Genomic DNA, 8,925 nt, shown 5'->3' with positions numbered 1-8,925 from the left:
TTCAAGTTGTGTACTGTTCAGGGTTTAGGTGAAGGAGCCAAGGAGAACTAGCCGGTGGCTACCACCTGTCGGTGCTTCTGATTCCAATATCTGGCTCCTGTTTTCCACTACTTAGCTAGATCCGGGTTAGGCTGGGTCAGGGTATTGGTTACTTCTGGCAAAAGGGAAAGCTGCGGTGGCCCTGGCCCTGCATGGCAGGTGTTGCAACTAACGCCTGTCTCCACCTGACCTCTCAATGTTCCAATCTCGAGCTCGTTGGGCAAAGAATATTGACTGGGTCCCTCTGGAACACCTCCTGGTGCTCAAACCCTAGCGCAGATCAGCTCAAATACAAATGATGTAAATATAATCAGCCTGGGGGGGAGCGGAGATGGAGGGAAAAAAGAGGACTTGATGCAAAGGGCTTAAGTGGAGAGCAAATGCTTTGAAAATGATGAGGGCAAAGAATGTACAGATGTGCTTCATACAATTGATGTATGTATGGATTGTGATAAGAGTTGTATGAGTCCCCAATAAAATGTTATGTATATTTATATATATATATATACATACATATATATGCATATATATATAATCAACCTAAAGATCCCCACTCATCCAGAAAAAAACTATGAAACATTTCCCTTGGGGGGGTTCCCTCTCTGTTGGAACTACATGGAGTTTGTCTTCCTGTGATTTGAGTTATTCAAACAGAGTCACCGATTCAAACAGGATCTCTAGGGAAAACCTTGGACTGATTGTTAGAGTCAGGTATTTCAGTGAGGCAGCAAAAGATGGTTGCATGACATCTACAACCAGATAAGTTTCCTTATAGAGATACTGATGGAGTCTCCTTAACTATGGAAACCATAGGACACCACTCAGGAGAGAAGGCTTAGACTACAATGTGTGGCAGGGCCCAGGATCCAGCTCCATGTAAGGACCACTTGACCCACATTTTTTTGAGTCCGTCTGAACCCTTCCTAATTGTCCCCCACTCTAATTCCCTACTGAATCTCACACCTTCTAGAAGTCTCCTTCTAGCATTCAGAGAAGGGAAGAATCCTGAAAGCAGAAACTGGTCGTGAAGAGTGCTTCAACCACAGAGTGTGCTTCTTACAATTTACAAAATTCTTGCATATAGTCACTCTCCTTTGTTCCCAGAGTGGGACCAGGTGGGTCAAACACAATGCGCTCAAAGTCACCTAGGAAGAAAGTAGAAGTGCCAGCAGCCAAAGCCAGCATGCCTAAACTCAGGTCCAGGACTTGCTGCCCTGTGGCATAGGGGTGGGCACATCACGCCCCATTGTAAAGGAAGATTTCTCCTCCACTTTCCCCTTCCCTCTCCAATTTTCTTACTCCCCCTCCTCCTCCTCCTCTTCCTCCTCCTCATTTCTTTCTCTTCCTCCTCCCTTTCCTACTTCTTTTCTCCTTTCTCATTCATTACTGTTGTGCAGACACTGTCCAAATCAACAGAATTGTTTGATAATATTCTAGAGCCATCATCTTTCAGGGATATGTGTTGAGCTGCTTAGAACCGTCAGAAGTTTTCTGAATTTCAAACATTTTACAGAAAGGGAGCATTGAAATCTAAGTGATTTTGCAGGGAATAATATATAACAGCTCGGCTTGTTCAAAATATTAACTTTCCACAACACCAGCAGCTGAAGGAAACACAGAACTATGGCCAAAAACTGACTGACTGACTGAAACCGGTTGAATACCATGATTTCTGTACATTATTTTTCCTTCCACCTATGAACGGCCAGAAAATTGTTGAAGCCTCAATTACATGTTCCTTTCAATAAACTATCTGTTTGTTGTCATTCTCCCATGACAATGTGTGTTTTGTAGGGTCTCGAGTGCCTGTAAGGCAAGGAACAGAATGAATCAGCCAAAAGCCCCTTCTTTCTCATCTGAACCCCATGCACAGGTGCTCCCTGCATAGAGCTTTACCTCCATCACCACCATCTCCTCTCCACGCCACCATCTCTGAAATCCTCAGACATTTAGAGTCTGGACGTTGGTTCAGGCTCAGCATCTTTGCTTCTACTACAGTTTTGATCTCCACTCTGCATCTTGTTCCCTATGCCTAGTTGTCCCTCTCTCTTCTCTTCTCTTCTCTTCTCTTCTCTTCTCTTCTCTTCTCTTCTCTTCTCTTCTCTTCTCTTCTCTCTCTCTCTCTCTCTCTCTCTCTCTCTCTCTCTCTCCCTCTTACTCTCTCTTTCTCTCTCGTCTCTCTGTCTCTCTTTCTCTCTCATCTCCCTCTCTCTCTTTTCCCCTCCTTCACTCTCTCCCTCCCTCTCTCTCTCCTCTCTTTCTCTCACTCTGGCTCCTGGTAGGGGATCAAAACTGTGTTCAATGAGAAGTGGCACTGGTCTCAATAACTCTGGGACCTGCTACTGGTTACATGAAGAACAACATGGAGTCTGTACCATTGAATGGTTATCATCCTAAAGACCTGACCCAGCACCTTGGGATGTTGGAGGGAGTAGTCTACAAAACACTTGTGACAATGGGTAGGCCCAATAATCTGGGCGAATGGAATCATAAATACATCTTCACACATATTTTAATCATGTTATTTGGGGCTCTTACATCTCTTACAACATTCTATACATCAATTGTATCGAGCATATTGGTACATGTGTTGCCATCATCATTTCCAGAATATTTTCTGCTTGAGCCCTTAGTATGAGCTCCTCTTTTTTCACTTCCCTTTCCCAACCTCCCACACTCGTGAATCCTTGATTAATTATATATTGTTATTATTATTTCATATCTTATACTGTCCATTGTCTCCCTTCACCCACATGTCTGTTATTCATCTCCTTCAGGGGGTAGGGGAGCTATATATCCAACCTTGTACTGAGTTCCCCCTTTTCCCCCCTTGCCACTCCCTGAATATTCCCCTACCCTCATGATATCACTACTCCCACTACTGTTCCTGAGGGGTTTGTCTGTCCTGAATTCCCTGTGTCAAGAGCTCTTATCTGTACCAGTGTGTGTTCTCCAGTCTCGCCAGATTGGTAAGGTAGATCTGGGCCTGGTAGTGGGAGGGAGGAAGCATTCAAGAACTAGAGGAATGGTGTGATTCTTTGGTGCTATATTACACCTTGGTTGAATCATCCCTTCTTTAAAACCCTTCTATGGGGGATATCCCATTGCCGACAGATGTGCTTTGGGTTTCCACTCCAAGGCCCCTCATTTGCATGGAAATAGCTGTTTGTTTGGGATCTTTGGATACCTGATATCTGGTCCAGATGACACCTCGTGATCACACAGGCTGGTGTTCTTCTGCCATGTGGGCTTATTTGCTTCCCTGCTGCATGTCTACTTCTTTTACATCAAGCCCTTAAGACACCAAACACTATATGTTTTGATAGCCAGACACCGCTGGCTCTCTTCACCATATTTGCTTTTGCACCCATTTTGTCTTTAGCAAAGGTGTCAGGAAGGTATGAATATCAGAGTGCCAGGTTTTTAGAACAAAATGTTCTTGTGTTAAGGGAGGCCTTGAGGAGAGGCCCAAAGTCCATCTACTATTTTACTACTTAACATACAATTCTATGTGCATTGGTCTCTAACATTTCATACAGGCATCAAAGAACAAAAAATCATACCATTGTGAATGAAGAGGAGTGCAGATTGGGGAGCCAAGGTCCATCTTTGGGCAACTGGACATCTCCTTAAAGAAGGGTCGCAGGGAGGAGACGAGCCAGACAGGGTGCAGTGTTACAACGATGAAACATACAACTTTCCTCTACTTCTTAAATGCTTCCTTCCCTCTCCCTTCCCTACCCCCACTATCCTGATTCCAATTCTAATTTACAAAGCTGGCTAGACCAGAGCATGTATACTGGTACAGACAGGAACTGGTAACACAGGGAATCCATGATGAATGATCCCTTCAGGACCAGTGTTGACAGTGGCAATACAGGGAGAGTGGAAGGAGGGGGGGAAAGAGAGAATCGATTACAAGGATCTACATATAACCTCCTCTCTGGAGGATGGACAACAGAAAAGTGGGTGAAGGGAGATGTCGGACAGTGTAAAATATGAGAAAATAATAATGATTTATAAATTATCAAGGGTTCATGAATGAGGGAGGAGTGGGGAGGGAGGAGTAAAATGAGGAGCTGATACCAAGGGCTCAAGCAGAAAGCAAATGTTTTCAGAATGACAATGGCAACAAATGAACAAATGTGCTTGACACAATGGAGGTATGTATGGGTTGTGGTAAGAGTTGTATGAGCTCCCAATTAAGTGATTTAAAAAATATATTTACAGCAGTTCTATTCTGCCCTACAAATTGGAATCACGTCAAAAGCAGTTGGGGTTTTATGGATTGTTTGTTATGTTCTTTAAATATTGGTTTAGCATACTCTGTTATTAGTCCTTGCTTCAATATATGACATCACAGGTACTTGCTGCTTACCTGAGGGGTCTTGGTGCACAGGTAGGCAGTCAGTGTCCAATTGGTAACTCTCAATACCACCAAGAGTCACTCATACTTCTGGCAACTGATTCTGGGGTTAAAAGTGAAAAAAACGAGAAAAAAAACCTCTCCTCCTGGAACATAAAGACTGACTGGTCTGACAAGTTGCCAATTTGAGGAAAAAGTTAAAGTCTCAGAATCATTAAAAAAAATCTTATGTATTACATCCCCACAATTGCTATCATGATTAAAAGACTATCAAATGATTATCAACATTCATATTTATGTGTGAAACTTGATTGTATTCCAAATTATCTTGACATGGAATCAAGAAAGCATTGACTTGGTTTCACTTCCCTCCTTTAGATTATAAATTACAAATCTAAGAGAGCTGATCAAGAACTTCCATACATTTACGCAAATCCAGATTTATTGAAACAGAGGAAAACATGGAAACAGAAGAGGAAGATGGAACAGAGGAGCATATGTATTACCATCCAAGAACATATAGAATGGAATACATATGAAAATGTTGTCATACGAGGTGGGTGGTGGGTGAAATAGGAAACAGATCTATACTGTTGCAATATTCCCCATTCTAGCATTAAATAACATATTTTAAATAATATAGTGTATCAAAATTTACTGAGAAAAATTAAGGATGTATGTTGAATCACTCGAAAAGCAACTAAAAGCAATGTCAGAATATAGAAAATGTAAAAAGTAAACGAATTAAAACATTTCAAAACCACAAAAGGAGACAGGGAGGGAGAAATAGAGATGACGTGTGAATTTGTTCTGTTTCTGTGAGGTGCACGCTGATTCCTTTGTCCACAGGACCCTTTATTTCTCTTCATTTGCTCCGTTCTTTTCCTCCTCTGGTCCTCAGATGGAATGATTTCAAGAGTCATATTTAGCTGGGCATTTTGGGTGCCTATTCTAATATATGCCACCCTACCTCAATACTGTATTTCCATTGGAATTGTTTTCCTTAAGTTATTCCAGCTCCAGTATTTCTGTGTGATTCCTTTGTAAATTATCTCATCTTATATTGAAAGAGGCAGGGGTACGTGCCATACAAAAAGTTGGCAATTGTCAGCCACCAGCTGCCCCAGAGGAGAAAGGTGAGGCTGTCTGCTCACATGGAGATTTACAGTCATATCAGAGTCACCTGGCATCACAGAGTCCACAAAGTCCACATCCTACTTTGGTGAGCAGCAACTGAGGACTTAACATAGTCAAGTTCAATCCTTATTTAGCTTCTCAAAATCTTTATCTAAGCTATCCTATTTATTCAATAATATAGGATTAGGTCTCTGAAGGCATCCAAACAGATCCATGCACTGTGTCAGCCAATTTGACCTTCTGTCTGCCCTTTTCCTTCAGCAGCATGGTTTCTGAGACATTCGAATGGTGATTTCTACCCCTGAGCTCAAAGGATACATTAATCCCATTCATTTTTGCCATTTCACACAGGAATAACCAAAAACAACAACCAAACAAAATAATCAAAAGTTTAACTTCCCATATTCTTTCGAGAAAATAACTGAGTAAACGGCAGGGATAGATCTGTCTTCAGGCTAGCCAAAGAAGAAACACTACTATGAGACATAAGTCAAACTAACATCTACTCTCCATGTTTATGATTTGCTTCTCCAGTACCCCACTCCCAAGGTACCCTAATGTGTTAGTCTGCATAGACTAGAGAAACGAATTCATAAACACGCATATGTATATAAGGGAGAGGCTTCTATACAAGAGCAATTGAACATTGAGAAAACATTCCAAACCAATCCCGTCCAAAGTCATACGTCCGATATTAGCCCATATGTCCGACACCAATCCATAAACTCCTCTTCAGACTCACAAAACACATGCAATTATGCCAAATGCAGAACGATCACAGGCCGTGGCTAAAAAGTCAGTGGTGGTAGAAGCATCTTGGCGCTGGAAGGGGTCTCCACCTTGCCATTCCACTTCCCGAGGCTGCATCCGGGTAGGTCCAGGTGGCATCTTCTCAGATATGCCTCCCAGGATGTCAGCCTTATCAGTAGACAGTCTCCAAGGGAGTAACTGAGAAAGATAGTGTCTCTCACTTCTAAGAAGGAATTACCAGATTTCACAGAATTCTCAGGAGAAGGCCAGGCCCACACAGAAGTCTCATTGACTATCTCCAGATTGACAGCCGAGTCTCCATCCCTACACTCTTAATCTTTCAATTGACACCAGATTGGGTGACTACCACAACATCCTACTTCGGTGAGTAGCAAGTGAGCACGTAAAAGTTCATGAACTGACATCTTGGCATTTACTTTGAGGAAATGAGAGTGCTGAACATTGAAGATACATGGAGACAATTAGTCCAACAGATGAATGGACCATGGGAGCATCAAGAGTTATGACCTTGAGTCCAACAACTAAGTAGTGCTGGCTACCTTGATCAATTTCTCTGAAAGGGATCACATGAGAAGGTCCTAGAAGAGGAGAAGAATGTAGAATTTTCATCCCAAAGACAAAATGATGCTGAGCATCTTTAGACAAGAGCCTGGCTTGGCAGAGTGAGATGTACATTGACCATTTATGAGCATCAAAGGAGCTTTGTAACACTGGCCTAAACAAGGCAGAGGACAAGGTATCACATTACTGTGAGGCAAGGACCCTAGAAATATGTGTCTGTCAACATGGCAAGACAAGAACTGGGAGAAAAGACAAGAAAAATCCCACTGAAAAGGGTACAAGACCCTTTTTATGTACCCACTTCCATTCAATATCATTTTGGAGGTTCTGGCTAACAACATAAGACAGCGGAAGGACATCAAAGGGACCCAAATGGGAGAGGAGGAGGTGAAACTATCGTTATTGGTGGACGACATGATCCTGTACATTGAAAACCCCAAAATCTCCACAGCTGGAGTACCTACAGCGATAGAGAAATATGTAAGAGTAGCAGGATACAAGATCAATAAACAGAAGTCGATACGTTTCTATACACATCGGACAGGGCCATGGAAGAGGGGATTAAGAGGGAAGTACCCTTCACAGTAGCTAAGAATAAACTGAAATGCCTAGGAATATATTTAACAAAAAATACTAAAGATCTATATAAGGAAAACTATAAAACCCTATTACAGGAAACCAAAAGCAACCTCCACAAATGGAAGAAACTTCCCTGCTCCTGGATTGGAAGGCTCAACATAGTAAAGATGACAGTCCTACCTAAAGCACTTTACAAGTTCAATGCTGTACCAATCCAATTACCATCAACCTTCTTCAAAGAATTGGAAAAACTGACCACCAATTTCATATGGAGAGGGAAGAAACCCAGAATTAGCAGAGAGCTCCTCAAGAAGAAGGACACAGTTGGAGAACTCACCCTACCCGATTTTAATGCCTACTACACAGCTACAGTGGTCAAAACAGCATGGTACTGGCACAATGACAGACACTCAGACCAGTGGAAAGAATAGAAAGCCCAGGAGTAAAATCATCAGTATATAGACAAGTGATCTTCGACGGGGGTTCCAAAAACATTAAGTGGGAAGCGGATGCCCTTTTTAACAAGTGGTGCTGGAAACAATGGATATCCACATGTAGAAAGATGAAGCAAGACGTTTACCTCACCCCATACACAAGAATAAACTCAAGGTGGATCACAGACCTAGAAGTTAAACCCCAAACTATCAAGACCATCAAGAAGGGAATCGGGACTAACCTCAGAGCACTGGCCCAGGGAGCTCATAGGCTCACTGCAACAGGGAAGGGTACACACACAGGTGAACTGGAAATCGACAAATGGGATCTAATAAGAATAAAACACCTGTGCACCTCGAAAGACTTCACCAAGAGGGTGACAAGACAACCCACAGAATGGGAGAGGATTTTTAGTAAGGACATATTGGACAAAGGGCTCATTACTAAAATCTACAACGCCATCGTGACCCACCAAAAGAGGAAAATAGTTAACCCCTTAAGGAAGTGGGCAAAAGAGCTGAAAAGAACGTTCACTATGGAGGAGACCCATATGGCCAACAAGCACATGAGAAAGTGTTCCAGGTCATAGCCATAAGAGAAATGCAAATCAAAACAACCGTGAGCTACCACCTAACACCCCTGAGGCTAGCCCAGATCAGCAAATCAGAGAGCAACGAGTGTTGGAGGGACTGTGGTGAACTAGGAACCCTCCTCCACTGCTGGTGGTCGTGTAGATTTGTACAGCCACTGTGGAAAGCAATCTGGCGATACTTAAAGAAAATGGAAATTGATCTACCTTATGACACAGCCATCCCTATAGTGGGCATATACCTGGTGGAAGCAGCAAATAAAACACGACCAGTCATATGTGATCCAATGTTTATTGCGACACAATTCACAATCACAAAGACTTGGAAACAGCCTAAGTTTCCATCGATCGACGAGTGGATTAGGCAACTTTGGCACATACACACAATGGAGTACTATGCAGCACTGAAAAGCATGGACAGCGCATGAAACACGTTATTTCATGGGAA

This window comes from Tenrec ecaudatus, chromosome 4, assembly GCF_050624435.1.
Source record: "Tenrec ecaudatus isolate mTenEca1 chromosome 4, mTenEca1.hap1, whole genome shotgun sequence".
NCBI lineage: Eukaryota > Metazoa > Chordata > Mammalia > Afrosoricida > Tenrecidae > Tenrec > Tenrec ecaudatus.
This window is presented reverse-complemented; position numbering follows the sequence as displayed.